We start from the raw sequence: 18978 nt of genomic DNA, 5'->3' as shown, positions 1-18978 counted from the left end.
AAAGCTAAAATTATTAAAGACAAAATACTTAATGTGTAATTTTTTTCTTCTAAATAAAACTATTAACTCTTCTTGAGAAATGGCTTCCTAGTTCTACACTTGGAACACAATATTGTTTTATTAAATATACATACTAACTTGATTTTATGCATTCCCTAATCATGTAACAGCTTGCCAGCATGCCCAGCTAATTTTTAAAAAAATTTTCTGTAAAGACGGGGGTCTTACTATGTTGCCCAGGCAGGTCCCAAACTCCTGGCCTAAAGTGATCCTCCTTCTTTGGCCACCTGAAGTGTTGGGATTACAGGTGCGAGCCACTGTGCTAAACCAAATGTACTATATTCTTGCAACAAAGCTGCTCCAGAACAAGAGGTCCATGAAGAATTTATGATTACTTCAAAGCAATTAGATTTGTTTGAGTAGTACCATGGAACACAAGTAAAGGGAACTAGGCAAAGGTAGATTTCACATTTCACATTTAGAAAGTAATCTTTCCTAATTTTTAAAAGATTGTCATGGAGAGGTGATGAAGAAACATCTATTATGGGACTTGATTTCATAGTCCAAACCTAAGAGATGAAGACACAGTAACACTATATAAAATATTTTATGCAATACAGTTAACTTCACTTGGGGCTTGTTTAAAAATTGATAGAATTATGGCCGCGTGCAGTGGCTCATGCCTGTAATCCCAGCACTTTGGGAGGCCGAGGCAGGCGGATCACAAGGTCAGGAGTTCAGGACCAGCCTAACCAATATGGTGAAACCCCGTCTGTAATAAAAATACAAAAATTAGCCGGGTACGGTGGCGTGTGTCTGTAGTCCTAGCTACTCAGGAGGCTGAGGCAGGAGAATCACTTGAACCTAGGAGGTGGAGGTTGCAGTAAGCCAAGATCACGCCACTGCACTCCAGCCTGGGCGACAGAGTGCGACTTCATCTCAAAAAAAAAAAAAAAAAAAAAAAAAAAAAAAAAGACAGAATTGACAGTACTTTGCTTACTTTTTCCCTCCTTTCCTTCTGTTGACACCAATACTTAATTTAAAATTCTATTAATAGCACTATTGCCTCACCTCTTGCAGAGTTTTCTAGGCATATATTATAACCATACATTGTATACACTATCCTTCCTTGAAATCTGCAGGTTATTTGAGAAGCTTCTATGAAGCCAAAACCTAACTAGTAACCATAAATACAGGAAAGATTATTTCTGAAAACCAAATGCTGTAATATTCCTCAACTATGGTGATATAACATGGTAGTGTGCAGAAAGGAGCTAGACGATGTATAACAAGTATCGCTACTTTTAATGTTAGAGAAACAGAGTTTATAAATGATTTACTTAAAATAGAACAAATTCAAGATTATCCCTATAGTTGTTCATTCGCGTTTCATTTCCATATATTTTCTCAAGTGGGAGAAAAAGCAGTAGAGTTACAATTGATAAATATTTAATGGTTTTTATAAAACCTTATAAATTATTTTTGTCACCTATGGATTGTGATTTTTTTTTTCATTTTCTAACTTAACCTAAGGATGAAATAAAAAGCATGAATATACTTAGATTTACATTGCAGGTGAAAATTACATTGTATGTCAATATAAACTTTATTACTATGGTAACATTACTATTACAATTGTAGAATAGTATATGAACTAAAATTGCCAAATAGAAAGGCCAAATAATGCTTGTTGAATGAGTAAGTTGAGTGGGGATCAAGATGAAGAAAATTTCTATATATCTTTCACGGTACAGTGTTACTGTGAATGAATTGCCAGAAATTGGTAATACCTACACTAAATTAACTAATTATTAGTTTTTAAATTATCCAATTATCCACATTCTGTTCTCTTCCATTAGTATCAATTATGAGTTCATAACAATTAACACTAAGATACTATTTTATATTACACAAAATGTTTTCAAATAAATTATTTTACTTTAGTCTTCTAATATCCTAAAGAATTAGGTGAGTAGGGCAGGGATTATTTATTGGAACTTTACAAAACAAAAAATAAAAAATTCAGACAAGACCAATTACTTACCCAAATCACAAAATCACTAAGTAAAGGAGTAGGGATTTGAAGCTAAGTCTTCTGCTTCTAAATGTCATGCTTTTTCCATTGGGTTTCACTGTAAAGAGAGGAGAGTCTTGTTCAGAAGGCTGGCTTTGATAATTTTATTACATAATATGTATACTTTTAAAATCCCCGTCTGCTCTTAGGCTTTCGGGTTTGCAGTAAGTATCCCACTTTAGATATGTTCTGAGCTTCAGAATAAAATAAACCCATAAACACTTGTATAAGAGTATTCAAATATCCTAGTGCTTTTTTTTTTTTTTGAGACAGTGTCTCACTCCCATCACCCAGGCTCCAGTGCAGTAGCACAATCACAGCTGACTGCAGCTTCAACTTCCTGGGCTCAGGTAATTCTCCCACCTCAGCCTCCCAAGTAGCTGGGACTATACGTGGCACCATCATGCTTAGCTAATTTTTTAATTTTTAGTAGAGATAGTGTTTTGCCATGTTGCCCAGGCTGAGCTCAAGCGGATGTGACCATCTCGGCCTCCCAAAGTGTTGGGATTACAGATATAAGCCACCACGCCCAGCCATACTGCTATGATTTGATATATACTTACAAACATTATTGGCTCACCCACACCTAATGCAAACTTCCCTGATGTCTATGTAATGTCACAGAAACATGAAAGGAACATTTATGACAGAAGGAGTTCTTTAACAATCACATCTTTTTTCTTCTACTAGCACTAAATTAAGCCTGCTAACAACTATTCTATGTAACCAGAGATAAAAATTCATTTTAAGATTTGTTCACTTGAATTCTAGCTTAAGTACTAGTGCTCCTCTTTGAAGTAACTTGAAACTTAGGCAAGGAGTTGAATCTTCCATTATTGTTTCATACACATTAAGTCTTTGATATAACTTAAAACACATAAGGAATTAAATTTATAAAAATATTTTTTAAATGTCTAATGAAAAGAAATTGAAAAAATGCCATGTGAAAGTGCACTATAATCCCACCAAGAGATAACCACTATGAACATTTTGGTGGATATTCTTGCAAAATTTTCTGTACATGTATTATATAACTTTATATTGTATAAATATACACTTTCCTATTTTACAAAGATGAAATCATATTAAGTGAGAAATGTTTTATAACGTTTTTCACTTAACACTATATAGTGAACATCTTCCTAAGTAAATATTAATATATATGGAATAATTCCTTGTAGCCTTTGCTCAAATTCACCTCCTCATAGAGATCTTCCCTAACCACCCTGTGTTGCCTACACCCCTTTCCTGTTTGTTTGTTTTTTTCCTACAACACTTAACACCTTCTAAAACAGGCTAGCAAACATTTTCTATAAAGGGCCAGATAATAAATATTTCAGGCTTCACGGGCTTTAAGTTCTCTCTTGCAATTAGTTAACTCCATTATTAAAGTGCAAAAGCAGCCATACACAATATGTAAATATTAAGTGGGCATAGCTATATTCCCATGCAATTTTATTTACAAAAATGGCCGCAGCTGGATTTGGCTTATGGGCTATAGTTTGCCAACCCCTGTTCTAAATACAATACAATTAACTTGATTTTCTTATTGTTTGTTACGGGCTGAATTGTTCCCCCAAAAAGATAAGTTGAAGTCTTAACCCCAGTACCACAAAATGTTACTCTATGGGCAGATTTAATTGGATGTTACATTGGAGGATAATAGGCCTTTAGTACAATATGACTGGTGTCTTTAAAGAGACAGAGCCAGGAAGAATACCATGTGAATACAGAGGCAGACATCGGAGTTATGCAGCTGTAAGCTAAGGAATGTCAAGGACTGATGGCTACCACCAGAAGCTAGGAGAGGCAAAGGAAGATTCACAGAAACATGAAAGAGTTTCTGTGTTACATTAAGTCCTAGCCTCCAAAACCTTGAGAGAATAAATTTGTTACTTTGAGTCACCCAATCTGTGGTACAGGTTGAACATCCCAAATCTGAAAACTGAAATGCTCTAATTCCAAAACGTTTTGCACTCTGGCATTTTAGATTTCAGATTTTAGGATTTGGGATGCTCAACTCTAAGTATATAATGCAAATATAACACAATCTGAAAAAAAAATCCAAAATTCAATATACTTCTGTTACTATTTCAGATAAGGGATACTGTAACAAAGGGATGCTCTATCACAGCAGATCCTAGGAAACTAACACATAGTCTATGTCCCCAAACTAAAAGGTAAGTGAAGAGTGGAATGGCTAGGCCCTATGGCAGGTGTGTGCTTGGCTATATCTTCTTTGGTGATGTGTCTGTTCAAACATATTGATCAACTGGGTTTCCTGTTTTCTTATTAAGTTTTGAAAGTTCTAAGAAGATACTCTGGCCTTTATTAGAAAATGGATTATTGCATTCTTTTCTTGTATGCTTGCCTTTTCATTCTTTTAACAGTGTCTTTTGAAGAACAGGAGGTTTAATTTTAATAAAGTTCAATTCATCAATTTGTGTTTTTGATGTATCTAAGAAGTCTTTGCTTAATCTAAAATCACAAAGGGCCCGGTGCGGTAGCTCACACTCGTAATCCCAGCGCTTTGGGAAGCCGAGGTGGGTAGATCACCTGAGTTCAGAAGTTTGAGACCAGCCTGGGTATATGGTGAAACCCTGTCTCTACTAAAATATTTTAAAAATTAGCCAGACATGGTGGTGCACATCTGTAGTCCCAGCTACACAGGAAGCTGAGGCAGGAGAGTTGCTTGAACCCGGGAGGCAGAGGAGGATGCAGTGAGCAGACATAGCACGACTACACTCTAGCCTGGGTGACAAAGTAAGACTCCTTCTCAAAAAAAATAAAATATAAAAAATAAAAATAAAGTCAAAAAGGTTTTTTCCTATGTTTTATAGTTTTAGAGTCATTTAGGTCTCAATTATTTTAAGTTAATATTTATGTATGGTGTCAAGCTGAAATTTGAGTTATTTTATATATATATGGATAATTATTTCAAAACTATTTGTTGAAAAAACTATCCTTTCTCAAGTGAATTGCCTTTACGCCTTTGTTAAAAATCAGCTGTTCACATAGGTGTGGGTTTATTTGGGTACTCTCAATTCCAGGGTGGGCAAGCTTTTCATGTATGAGCGAGGGGGTAAATATTCTAGGTTTGTGAGCCATAAGGTCTCTACTGGAGCTACCAATCTACTGTTATGACACAAAAGCAACCATAGAAAATACATAAACAAACAGGGGTGGTTGTGTTCTAACAGTACTTTACGAAAACAGAAGGTAGGTTGACTCCTACTCCATTTGTTCCACTGATCAATTTGCTTATTTAAATGCTACCACCACACTGTCATGATGACTGTAGCCTTATAAATCTTGAAATCAATATGCTGTGTGCACTTAAAAAGCACTGCTGTTGCTGGTAGAGTGTTACATAAATGGCCATCACATGAATTTGGTTGATAGTGTTCAAATCTTAGATATCCTTACTGATTTTCTGACTATCATTGTTCAAAAGGGATATTGAAATCCCTGAGTATAACTGTGTATTTATTTCTCCTTGCAGTTTTTACCCTGTGTGTTTTGAAACTATGTTATTTGGTAGATCCTCTTGATAAATTGACCCCTTTATCATTAGGAAATACCCTTCTTTACCACTAGCAATATTCTCTCAAATCTACTTTGACATTACTATAGCCAATTGTGTCTTATTTTGATTAGTGTTATCATGATATATCCTCTCCCATTCTTTTTTGTTTAATCTGTATGTTTCTTCATATGTAAGTGGCACAGGTAGGGGGGAGGCTGCATGTGATTGTAGCCAATCTGATAATCTCTGCTTTTCAATTGGATGTTTAGACCATTTACATTTAATATAATTTGTGATATGATTAGGTTCAAAGCTATCAGCTTCATATTTGTTTTCTACTTGATTGTTCTTTGTTCCTATTTACTTTTCTGCACTTATTTTTGTTCATTATTTTTTATTTTCTTTTCCTTGTTAGCATTATAATAAGCTATAATTCTTTGTTTTCTTATTGGTTGCTTTATGTTTATAGTGTACATCTTTAACTTCTCACAATCTATCTTCAAGTAATATTATGTCACCTCATGCATAGTATACAATAGTATACTTCCATTTCTCCCCTCAGACCTTTGTGTTATTTTAGCATACATTTTACTTTTGCATATATTAAAACTTCACATTGGTGGCTCCCACCTGTAATCCCATCACTCTGGGAGGCCAAGGCAGGAGGATCACTTGAGCCCAGAAGTTTAAGACCAGCTTGGGCAATATAGTAAGACTCCCGCCTCTACAAAAAATAAAAAGTTAGACAGTTGTGGTGGTGCATGCCTATTGTCCCAGCTACTTAGGAGGCTGAAGTGAGAGGACTGCTTGAGTCTTGGAGGTCGAGGCTGTAGTGAGCTGTGGTTGCACTACTGCATTCCAGCCTGGGTGACAGAGTGAGACTGTCACATATTTACTCATGTGGTTACCATTTCTAGAGCTTTTAATTTCTTTTTATAGATCCGTATTTTCATCTGGTATCACTTTCCTTGGCCTGAAAAACTGCCTTTAACATTTTTTTGTAGTGTGGGTAGAGAAAAGCCTAAATAGATTTGAAAACAAAACCAAAGTGTGAATGCTAAGAAGTATTTAGCCTAAAATAACAAGCACAGTTCCAAGTGAGAAAAGATACTGCTAATTACTATATTAACGGATCAAAGGAAAATGACAGGGTCATTCCAACAGATGTTTGAAAAGCATCTGATAACACTCAACATTCAACAACTGTTCATTTAAAACTTAAAAATAACAACAAAGTGGCCGGGCGCGGTGGCTCAAGCCTGTAATCCCAGCACTTTGGGAGGCCGAGACGGGCGGATCACAAGTTCAGGAGATCGAGACCATCCTGGCTAACACGGTGAAACACCGTCTCTACTAAAATACAAAAAAATTAGCCGGGCGAGGTGGCGGGCGCCTGTACTCCCAGCTACTCGGGAGGCTGAGGCAGGAGAATGGCGTGAACCCGGGAGGCGGGGCTTGCAGTGAGCTGAGATCCGGCCATTGCACTCCAGCCTGGGCAACACAGCTAGACTCTGTCTCAAAAAAAAAAAAAAAAAAAATAACAACAAAGTGTCAGAAAACTAAGACTGAAAGAGACCATCCTTACCTTGGTGAAGGATAACAAAGAAGATACAGGAACTGTAGTACCAGATTGCCTGTTCAAATTTCAGGCCCTATATTTTAACATCTTAGGCAAGTTTTTAAATAGCCTTCACTTTTATTTCCTTTATCTGTAAAAATGGGGTACCACCACCATCTACCCATCTTGGAATGTTATGATTAAATAAGTCAATATACATAAAGCGCTTAGAATCATTTGGCTCATTGTAACTACTCAATAAAAGGTTAACAGCTGTTATTATTAGTGCAGCTTTTGCTGTTGCTGCCACAGGTACTACTACAAGAAACCCATAAGGCCAGGCATGGTGGCTCACACCTGTAATCCCAGCACTTTGGGAGGCTGAGGCGGGTGGATCACAAGGTCAGACCAGCCTGGCCAATATGGTGAAACCCTGTCTCTACTAAAAATACAAAAATGAGCTGGTCATGGTGGTGGGCATCTATAGTCCCAGCTACTTGGGAGGCTGAGGCAGAATTGCTTGAACCCGGGAGGCAGAGGTTGCAGTAAGCTGAGATTGCACCATCACACTCCAGCCTGGGTGACAGAGTGGGACTCTGCCTCCAAAAAAAAAAAAAAAAAGGAAGAAAGAAACCTATAATAAGCATCTATAGGTTTACAGATAAAAATCAGAAGCATTCCTATTAATGTCAGGATTCAGACAAGATGCTTGAAGTCATCACTTATTCACCACTGCTCCAAAGGGCTTAAGCAAAAATATAATAAATAAGATCTAAAAACGGAAAATAAACTGTGAATGATATGATCATCTATCAAGAAAGAGTGAGAATCACATGACAAACTATTAGGACTATTAAGAATTTAACACAGTAGTCAAACAAAACATCATCAAAAAACAGCTCTCCAGCTGGCGCGGTGGCTTATGCCTATAATCCCAGCACTGCGGGAGGCCGAGGCAGGCAGATCACCTGAGATTGGGAGTTCCAGACCAGCCTGACTAACATGGAGTCCGTCTTTCCTAAAAATAAAAATTAGTCGGGAGTGGTGGTACATGCCTGTAACCCCAGCTACTCAGGAGGCTGAGGCAGCAGAATCACTTGAACTCAGGAGGAGGAAGTTGCAATGAGCCGAGATGTCGCCATTTTACTCCAGCCCAGGCAGCAAGAGCAAAACTCCGTCTCCAAAAAAAAAAAAAAAAGCTCTCCTACATACCAGTAATAACTAATTAGAAAATGTAACAGAAGGCTGGATGCAGTGGCTCACGCCTGTAATCCCAGCACTTTGCGAGGCCGAGGTAGGTAGATTTCTTCAGCCCAGGAGTTCAGACCAGCCTAAGCAACATGGCAAAACCCCATCTCTATAAAAAATTAAAAAAAAAAAAAATTAGCCGGGCATGGTGACGCATGCCTGTAATCCCAGCTACTCAAGAAGTTGAGGTGGGAGGATCACTTGAGCCTGGGCTACAGAGGCTGCAGTAAACTAAGAAGCCAAGATTGTGCCATTGTACTCCAGCCCAGGTGACAGTGCAAGACTCTGTCTCAAAAAAGAGGTCTCGCAAAAAAAAAAAAAAAAAAAAAAAAAAGTCTAAAGGTAAACATAGCACTGATTGGCAAATGAATAGACAATTAAATCAATGGTACAAAACAACAGTTGTGAAAGGCTTCAGAAACACTTGTGATATACATAGTCAAAATGGCTACAGTCTCTTTTTTTTTTTTTTTAACTGTGGCTATCTGGTATATCTTAGTAAGATTTAATAAGAAATTAGTTGATTGACTGTGAATAAGAGCTACATCAGTTTTTTTTTTTTTTTTTTTGAGACGGAGTCTCGCTCAGTCGCCCAGGCTGGGGTGCAGTGGCCGATCTCAGCTCACTGCAAGCTCCGCCTCCCGTGTTCATGCCGTTCTCCTGCCTCAGCCTCCCGAGTAGCTGGGACTACAGGCGCCCGCCACCGCGCCCAGCTAAGTTTTGTATTTTTAGTAGAGACGAGGTTTCGCCGTGTTAGTCAGGATGGTCTCGATCTCCTGACCTCGTGATCCGCCCATCTCAGCCTCCCAAAGTGCTGGGATTACAGGCGTGAGCCACCGCGCCCGGCCAGAGCTACATCAGTTTCTATGTAACCAAATAATGTAGTTGAATTCTTTCCTTTATCCTCTTTCTTGTCTCCTTTACTGAATTCTCTGCTAGCTTTTATCTCCGGGCTATGAAGGCAGCAAAAGATAAAAGTATTGGGCATCAACTTTTCTTTTTTTTTTTTTTTTGAGACGGAGTCTTGCTCTGTTGCCCAGGCTGGACTGCAGTGGCCGGATCTCAGCTCACTGCAAGCTCCGCCTCCCAGGTTTACGCCATTCTCCTGCCTCAGCCTCCCAAGCAGCTGGGACTACAGGCGCCCGCCACCTCGCCCGGCTAGATTTTTGTATTTTTTAGTAGAGACGGGGTTTCACCGTGTTAGCCAGGATGGTCTCAATCTCCTGACCTCGTGATCCGCCCGTCTCGGCCTCCCAAAGTGCTGGGATTACAGGCTTGAGCCACCGCGCCCGGCCAACTTTTCTTTTTAAATACCAACTTCTTTGAAGACATATGACTTCAACTACTACCTTCAAACAACATAATTTCAAGAATTCCGGCTTGGATCTTTCTTTTAATTCCAGTTACATTTCATCTTCTTATTCTGTCTCCGAGTCTTATCAATTTAAGAGGTCTAAAACCAATACACACAGATACATGCTCATGAACACATATACACATAAATGCCCACACTTTTAACACTTTAAGTTCTAGGGTACATGTGCACAACGTGCAGGGTTGTTACATATGTATACATGTGCCATGTCGGTGTGCTGCACCCATTAACTCGTCACTTATATTAGGTATATCTCCTAATGCTATCCCTCCCCCATCTCCCAACCCCACGACAGGCTGGTGTGTGATGTTGCCCACCCTGTGTCCAAGTGTTCTCACTGTTCAATTCCCACCTATGAGTGAGAACATGCGGTGTTTGGTTTTCTGTCCTTGCGATAGTTTGCTCAGAATGATGGTTTCCAGCTTCATCCATGTCCCTACAAAGAACATGAACTCATCCTTTTTTATGGCTGCATAGTATTCCATGGTGTATATGTGCCAATTTTCTTAATCCAGTCTATCATTGATGGACATTTGGGTTGGTTCCAAGTCTTTGCAATTGTGTATAGTGCCGCAATAAACATACGTGTGCATGTGTCTTTATAGCATAATGATTTATAATCCTTTGGGTATATGCCCAGTAATGGGATGAATGCCCACACACTTTAAAAAGTCACAAGGACTTACCGTTTTTCCCTATCTACAAACAACTTATCCTCTTCAACTGCCTAAGTCAGTGGAGTTCATCATTTCTCTCACTTATCCCGTACATTTTAGCTTTTCTCAGTTACAAATCTTATCCTGTCTTCTTTCCCATAATATCTTTTCCACCCGTCTCTTCTTTTTACCCTCTACCACAAACTAACCTAATTTGGACATTGATCAACTCACTAATTTCATCTGTGTTCCTGCTTCCGGTTGTTTTCCCCCCTCCCAAGCATTCTCAAAATTGTTGGTGGATCACTCGCTCTAAAACATAACTAAACCTGTCATTCTTTTCCTCAACAGCTTTTTAAAGGGTGAATAATAATGCCAAATATTTTAACTATTTAAGAACCTAAAATTTTGGCTTTGGTGTGCCTATCCAATCTATCTTTTCCAATATTCAAGTTTCTCTATTCTAAAAAAAAAAAAAACCAAAAAACCTTTCCTCTGACTTCTCCCTCGAGCTACCTTACTACTATACTTCTAGAGAGAACTGCTTGCAATTGCAAGCAATCTAGCTTTTACTCCAATCATGCTGAAATCATTCTTGTAGCTTCCAAATTGCAAAGCAAATATTTAAGCTCCTCATTTTGCTTGACCACACCACGCCATTTATAATTTGGTCTTATCTTTCATCACTCCCTACTAACCATCCCTGTAGACTCAGCAAACCACTAGACTTCCTCTAACATACCTTGTTCTTTCAGTGTGTGCTTCTACATGTATTATTCCTTGCCTCTACAAGGCCTTTCCTGACTGCTGTGCACTACAAACTGCTTATGAAATATCATCTCTTCTATGGAATTTCCCCCCACTTCATAAACATCTTTGCTCTCAGTGTACTCTCACATCGTTCCCTAATAGGATTCAGAACGCTGCACAGTAATTGTTTCACGTATCTTGATATCCTCAGAATCTAACATAGTTTGAGGCATCTAGTGGACAATTAAGGGTGGGTTTTTAAAGACTTTCTGGTATGATCTTATTATTCTATCTACTCACTGTTACTCAAGTACACTGGATGAAGGGGCAGGATGTATCATGGTTAAGAGGTCAGATTCTGAAGCCAGGCTATGTATGACCTTTAGATCTACCACTTAGCTGGGCAAATTAATTAACCTTCTTGTGCCTGGGTTTCTCTAGGTGTAAAAAGAGGATTATTATCCTATTATTATTAGACTTACTTCATAATATTATGAAGATTAAATGCCTTAATATGGGCAAAGTGCTCAAAACAGTGACTGGCACAACATAAGCACTAAATATATATCACCTGTTTTAATTAATAGACCTTAGTTATTGCTGATTATTTCCACAAGTTAGTACTATATTATGTTCGATATTCTCCATTCTATATTATGTCCTCCATGTGCTATTATAAATGGGCTCTCTTCATTTTTCCCTTTATCCAAATCTTACCCAGGTTTCAAGGCCAACTTCTGGTAAATCCTTTGCTCATTCCAATCCTTAAATGTTCATTCCAATCCTTAAACGATCATTCCCTAATTTTAACATCTACAGGATTTTCTGCATCACTCTGCATTTAATTAAAACTGCTTTGATTCCTTGTAGTTTTTCTCGTATAAGTTTGTCAATTCAATTGTTAGAAACTCTTTGAAGGTCCTGATTACATCTCCTGCACCTTTGTGAGTTCCTATAGCAGGTAGTAATTGCTTAGTATTTGCTGTGTAAAATAATAAAGCACAATAGGAACCTCAACTCTGATCGTTCTGCCTTTGCAATCAAAGAAAGGGAGACGGCTGTGAGAACATTCCATGCTTCTCCAGGAGCCAAGCTGCAAATATATTAGGGCCAGAGAATTCTGACTCCCATTAAAATGAGCAGCTCTGAAAGAGGGAGGGGGGGAACCCTTCCTGCCACTGTAGAGGATTTATGGGTAGCCCTTAAGTTCCCAACCCAAATTGTGGCACTGGGTTTTTTATGAGAAATGTGTCAACATGACAAAATGATTCAGAGCACAGGATTTGGAGTCACACAGATCTAGGTTTCAGAGGGACTCCTGTTTCCTTCTCTATAAAGGGAACATTTTAACACCTACTTCACAGGTATTTAACTTTCATCCTAACACTGAACTGAAGTGCAAAGCCTTGGAAACAAATTTAAATAAACTGAAAACACTGCAATTCACAAATAAAAGTGAGAACATTTTTAGTTACATAAGAATATATTATATTAAATTAGGTGGCGGGAGTATTTATAATAATCTAAATGGCCTGTGAGAAAATTAAACTGGCATTGTCAATAATACATACTTGAGAAAAAAAATCCCACTACAAAGTTTGTCCTTTTTGACATTTTCTCCTTCCTGTAATTTTTTCTTTCACTCAAGATCAAAAATGTTCAAGATTATCCCCAAAGATAAATAGTTGGGCAAGTTGGTTCTATAAATGTAGTATTTCAGTTCATAGTTCAAAAATACTTCAAAATAGGAATTAACATGAATTTAAGAAATTAACACAAGACAGCTAAACTGATGATCTGAGTTCGTAATTTCAAATTAAGATTTGTTCCAACTTGAAGCTGGCAGTCATACAGTTTAAACGGTTTGTTAACAGCACTGACAAAAGCAAATACCACAATCTTTCAGAAAATTCACCCTGAAATTCTAATAACTAGTTATTTTAAGGCAGTATAATTGTTGGTATACTTCACGAAATGCGTTTCCTTCTGAAGGCAAAAAAAAAAAAAAAAAAAAAAAAGTGACGAGTCTTATTTTTAACCTGTAATTTTTTTTTTTTCAGTTTCGGATTATGAAATAAAATGCTGTTCATCCACTGAAGGACAGACCCTTGCTTCCTGGACTATCTTCAGGCTTAGGTCGCACGAGCTAAAATTTTAAAAACAGATTTGTTCTCCTCGGGATACAGTGGGATGTGGAATTCGTTAGGAATGACAATTACTAATAGAAGAGATCAAAAGAAGGAAAGAAATGTTAATAATGTTTACAAGCATTGTGAACTTTCAACAATGTTGAAACGTTACGATTTCAAGATGAAAAAACGGCTTTGGGGAAGGGAAATCCACCTCGAGAATAAAGACAAGTGCGGAGCGAATAGAATTTCAGGGGAGATGTAAAGGGGATTGGGAAAAACGTGGGATCTGGTAACAAAAAGGGGGGTTTGTTCTTGAAGGGCGTTCTGCGGGGCGGGCGTAAGAGGGGTGCGTGCGTGCGCGTGGGTGAGGTTTGTACTCAGGGCTGAGATAATCGAGGTGACAAAGTTGTGGAAGTAGAATTCAGAGGTGCGGGAGCAGGGAGGGGAAGGAATGTGGGGATTTCCAGGCTGGGCTGACAAGTTCCGGGCGCTGCTCTCAGGAGGAAGGGAGGTCTCCTCGAGTGCCAAATAGCCCGTCCGCAAACACCAACCCTCTCCCTCCAGCTACGCGGCCCAGCACCCGGTCCCTCCTCACCTCAGGCCGCGCCGCCTCGACCCTCCGCGTCTCCACAGCGCACGAAACCCTTGGCGCCAGGCTGGGCCAGAGCCGTCGGCCTGGCAGGCACGGCCCCCGGTTCAGCTGCACCGGGGCGGCCCAGCGCGGCTCCGCGGGCCTTTTGGCTGCTCGCCCCGGCTCCGGAACGCTCGCAGATCCTTCTCCGCAGAGGTAGCGCGCCGCCCCAGTCCCGCGGCGGGGCGGGGCGCTCCCCAATCCCGCCCAGCTGCGTCCCCCGCCGGCCCCCTTTGCGCCTCGCCCCCAACCGGGACCTAGGCGCTGATTGGCCCCTGAGAGACCCTTTGCGCCCAGGCATTGGTCCAGCGGCCGCCCGTCGACGAGGGGGCGGGACTCCGAGGGGTAGCGATTCCCGTAACGCGGCTCCCCGCGTCCCGGATTCCGGTGGCTGCGCCCGCGTCGCCTCTCCCAGACTAGATCTAAGGGTTCCCCCCACCTCCCCTCTGTGGGCGGAAAGAGCGGAATGTTCCATTTTTCTGTGGAATAACGGGGTCATGAACTGAAGCCCGGGTGCTGCCCGCTGCCCGCTGCCCCCGCCCTCCCTTCTCGCCAGGGCGCCTGCGGCCTCTCTTCGCGGCCTTCCCCTAGGGACTCGGAGCGGCGAGGGACCGCCTGGCTCCCTTGGGGACGGGGGAGGCGTGGGAGCCTCTTGGGGAAAGTGAAGAGCTCGGTGGCCGTGACTCCGCACGAGACTGCGGCAGATTGTGGCGGCGGCTTCGCTCCAAGACTTATGTAAACGAACCTTGCCACAGTACTTTTTTAAATTAGTAAATGAGTTTGGGTGCGATTGATCAGTGAGCCCCAGAGCTGCTGGCCTACCAAGCGACTGGTGTTTCTTTGCGGTTTATACCTCCTTGTTTATGGTAAAAAATACCGGGTAAAAACCTATTCATCCCCCCTCCCCACCCCGCCTCCGCCCCCCTCTTTCCCTCAGAAAATGGACCTAAAGGCTCACGATGTTTGTTTCTCCCCAAAGGAAGACGAGAATCTCGAGTTAAAAGATAAGGCGTGTGCATGCGTGCGTATGGGGTGTGTGAGTGGGTGTCTGTAAAAGTAAAGAAACACCCAAAGGTAGAGGCTTTTGTGGAAGAATGAGAGGATATAGGAAGGAAATAATGGTTTAATGAACTTGAATTATATCTATAAATGAACAATTATAAAGTTTTTCATTATATTGAGGATTCAGATAGAGTAAAACGTAGATCGAATTATAATCTCTTAGTTGTTGATGAGGTAATTTATAAAAGGGAAAAGTGGGCCTGCTAACAGAGTCGCAGGCAAACTAGATGGTGCTACAGCTGATGTGTTCAGCTCTTGCTGCTCTCTGTCATCCTATATCTAACCTATAGATTGTTACCAGATTGTATTCTGGCTTTGCCATTTAGAGGGGTGTTTATTTTAAAACAAACTTTTATAAAAATTTGTTAAATTGAAAATTTTGTATAGATCCAGGAAACTTGATTTTTTTGTTGTTACTGTTCAGTCTCATTCTGTCACCCAGGCTGGAGTGCAGTGGCTGGATCATGGCTCAGCGCACGTTCAAATTCCTGGGCTCCAGCGATCCTCCCACCTCAACCTCCCAAGTAGCTCAGACTTCAGGTGCCCCTACAATACCTGGCCAATTTTTTAAATTTTTGGAGAGACAAGATTTTGGTATGCCGCCCCAGCTGATCTTGAACCCCTGGCAACAAACGATCCCCTGGCCTTGGTGGCCTCCCAAAGTGCAGAGATAACAGGTGTGGTGCAAAGATGAATTTAGGGGAAAATGTGTAGTGGTTAAATGTACTCTCTGGTTCTAGATTGCCTAGGTTTAAATGCTGATGCTGCTATTTCCCATCTCTGTGACCTTGGGCAAGTCTTTTTAAGTTTCTTCATCTGCAAAATGAGAATAACAATACCAACCTTATGGGATTGTTACAAGGATTAAATGAGTTAAAATACATAAAATGTTTAGCACATAATAGGTGCTCTGTAGATGTCAGCTATAATCGTCATTGAATGTCTACTTGGTCAACGCTTCTGAAATCTTTTAGTATCACAACATATATTAAAAATGATATTTCGCTGGACAGGGGAGGGCAGGTACACAGAAGTAGATTGATATGTCACAACACACCAGTCTGCCTTGGCACCATTAGGAAAACAAATGACTGAGTTAGTGCTTTTATGGGTGTCTTTTTATTGGCTCAGCTCAGGTCCTCCTCCCAAGAAACTCACATTTTATGGGAGTGGTTAAAGTCTGAGGACAAAAGGATGAATCAATATTGGAGAAGTATTTTTCAGAACAACAGGACAGGAGACCTCTGTTGTGTTGGAATTACATGACTTTGCAGACATCTCTGTAGAGCACTGGCCTTGAAATTACCAATTTCAGATTAAGGATTTGTTATTAGAAAGCCTTGTCAAAATGCAAATTACAGTAAGTAGAGGAAAGTGGTATATTAATGGAGAACTCTCCATTTGTGTCCTGTGACCATTTGGGATTTTAGATATGTCAAGAGCAGGCTGGGTGCAGTGGCTCACACCTGTAATCCCAGCACTTTGGGAGGCTGAGGCAGGCAGATCACTTGAGGCCAGCCAGGAATTCAAGACCAGCCTGGCCAGCATGGTGAAACCCCGACTCTATTAAAAATACAAAAATTAGCCAGGCATGGTGGTGGGTGCCTGTAATCCCAGTTACTTGGGAGGCTGAGACACAAGAATCACTTGAACCCAGGAGGAAGAAGTTGCCGTGAGCTGAGATGGTGCCACTGCCCTCCAGCCTGGGTGACAGAGCAAGAATCCTTTTCAAAAAAAAAAAGAGCAGAGATTGGGGAACCTGTACAGTGAGAAAGTAACATGAAGGCACCGAAATTACAATTACTTGGGAGTAAGTGAGCAAAGCTTAGGAAGTTGTGCCATGGAACAAAGGTGATAAATGTCAAAGACACACTTTGCCTGCATTTCTATTTCCCTAAATCTGGCACTGACTAGGAGATCTCTTTACTTGCTTGTCTGTGCCCAGTTATGTTTCTGAAACTCTGTGTCAGCCCTGGAATTATCCTCATGTTCTGCATCAACTTAATGATTGAGCATCCATGTTCATGACTCATTAGCACTCTGATCTCACAATTTCTCATGCTTTTCTTTTCCAATCATCTTCAACCTCACTCTGTATCAGCAACCCACAGATGGAGCCACACCCTCAACCTAGTCATCAATTAAATTACTTCCCCTCCAAAGTGTTGGATTGTGAGTTTCCCTCTCTACCTACAGCCACTTACCCCCATCTACCTCTATTTTGTGTTCACTCCCACTGAATCCATAATTTGTCCTCAATGTGACAGCGTGACAGCCAGTCTTTCTTCTCATAGTTTATCAGCTGTTTCCTATCTTCTTTTATCATACTTATCAGTAAGAACATTTTTTTTTTTTTTTAAGACAGAGTTTTGCTGTTGTTGCCCAGGCTGGAGTGCAATGGTGCAATCTTGGCTCACCGCAACCTCCGCCTCCTGGGTTCAAGAGATTCTCCTGCCTCAGCCTCCCGAGTAGCTGGGATTACAGGTGCTCACCACCATGCCCGGCTAATTTTTGTACTTTTAGTAAAGACGGGGTTTCACCAAATTGGCCAGGCTGATCTCAACTCCTTAAAGTGCTGGGATTACAGGCGTGAGCCACCGCCCCCCAAGAACCCTTTTATCAACCATTTTAACTGCACTCTATTATCTTGAGTTCCCTTGACCTTCAGTTATGTTTACCTTATAAGGCTATTTCCTAACTATTTCCTTTTTCCTTGAGCTATCAGCCCCACCCTAACATTTATTCTTAGTACAGAATCTTGTTTTACTCCCTTAAAATCAAGACCATCATTTGTGAGCATGCTTAACTTTTCTCCAACTTAGGAAGCAAGTGTATATTTATCCTCTTTCTCTTTTCCCCATTCAGAGGAAAAAAGGCTCCTTTACTTTTAAAAGGTTAATTCCTCCTCCTCTATTCTTCGTACTACTACTAAATTTAGTCCCCTAGTTTTATGTTTTTGATTATTAACACTAAATGTCTTTGAAATGTTTAAAAATTAAATATTAACTCAGTCGTGAATTGAGGACAGCCTCTCTGCATGTGTTAAAACCTTTGTAACCTGATAGCACCTAATTCACCAAAATTAAAAATAATTAAATGGGCCAGGCGCGGTGGCTCAAGCCTGTAATCCCAGCATTTTGGGAGGTCGAGGCGGGCAGATCACAAGGTCAGGAGATTGAGACCATCCTGGCTAACACGGTGAAACCCCGTCTGTACTAAAAAATACAAAAAATTAGCTGGGTGTGTTGGCGGGTGCCTGTACTCCCAGCTACTTGGTAGGCTGAGGCAGGAGAATGGTGTGAACCCGGGAGGCAGAGCTTGCAGTGAGCCACGATCGCGCCACTGCACTCCAGCCTGGGCGACAGAGCGATACTCCATCTAAAAAAAAAAAAAGGAAATAAGCACTGCTCTGTAAAGGTTAAACACAGAGGAAGGGATCTAGCTCAGAGATCTCCATACTCTACTTCTAGGGAAAACCCTGGTCAAATAGCCGTGGGCTGGTCAATGATCTTGAGTTACTCTTTCAGAGGGAAACTTGGCTTCAGAGAAGGAAAGGCCAGTGCAAGACATGTGAGCAGCAGTTAGGTGCATCCTATTCCCAGACACACACAGGATAAGGAAGTCAGGTATTGGGACTGTAGCTTTGGAATGGACTATACTTGCTTCAGAATATTATCATGGGGAGTTTGAGAAGCAAGGGCTTTCCTTTGTTGATTCTCCTTTCACCAATCTTCCTGGAAAGAATATTCTGCAGTTACAAAATAGGTTCCTTGGCTGCAAGTCTAATACTTATGCTAAAACCAAATAGATAAAAAAGTATCAACATTAATTTTTTAAAATATATTGTGTAAGCTTGTATAGCTAAGAATTCCCAGCCCCCTACATAGGATCTGAAGAAAGATCTAGTACTAATTGTATTAAATAATGGTTTAGGCAAATGTGTATCTGTCTCCTTAAGAGAGGAAG

The 18978-nt window shown here is 40.6% G+C and overlaps 1 protein-coding gene across 1 annotated transcript in view; it reads right to left on the bottom strand.

The window, feature by feature from the left end:
- IL6ST (interleukin 6 cytokine family signal transducer) overlaps positions 1 to 14124 on the bottom strand; it is a 58507-nt gene extending 44383 nt beyond the window's left edge. The window contains exons 1-2 of the mRNA XM_050795574.1: positions 13915 to 14124; positions 2045 to 2132 (exon numbers count right to left, since the gene is read on the bottom strand). The gene's annotated coding sequence lies outside the window, so the exon portion shown is untranslated. The remainder of the gene's footprint in view (positions 1 to 2044; positions 2133 to 13914) is intronic.
- Between the last annotated feature and the right edge of the window lie 4854 nt (positions 14125 to 18978).

This window comes from Macaca thibetana, chromosome 6, assembly GCF_024542745.1.
Source record: "Macaca thibetana thibetana isolate TM-01 chromosome 6, ASM2454274v1, whole genome shotgun sequence".
Taxonomy (NCBI): Eukaryota; Metazoa; Chordata; class Mammalia; order Primates; family Cercopithecidae; genus Macaca; species Macaca thibetana.
Note: the sequence above shows the minus strand (reverse complement) of the source record. Positions and strands in the feature narration are given on the sequence as shown.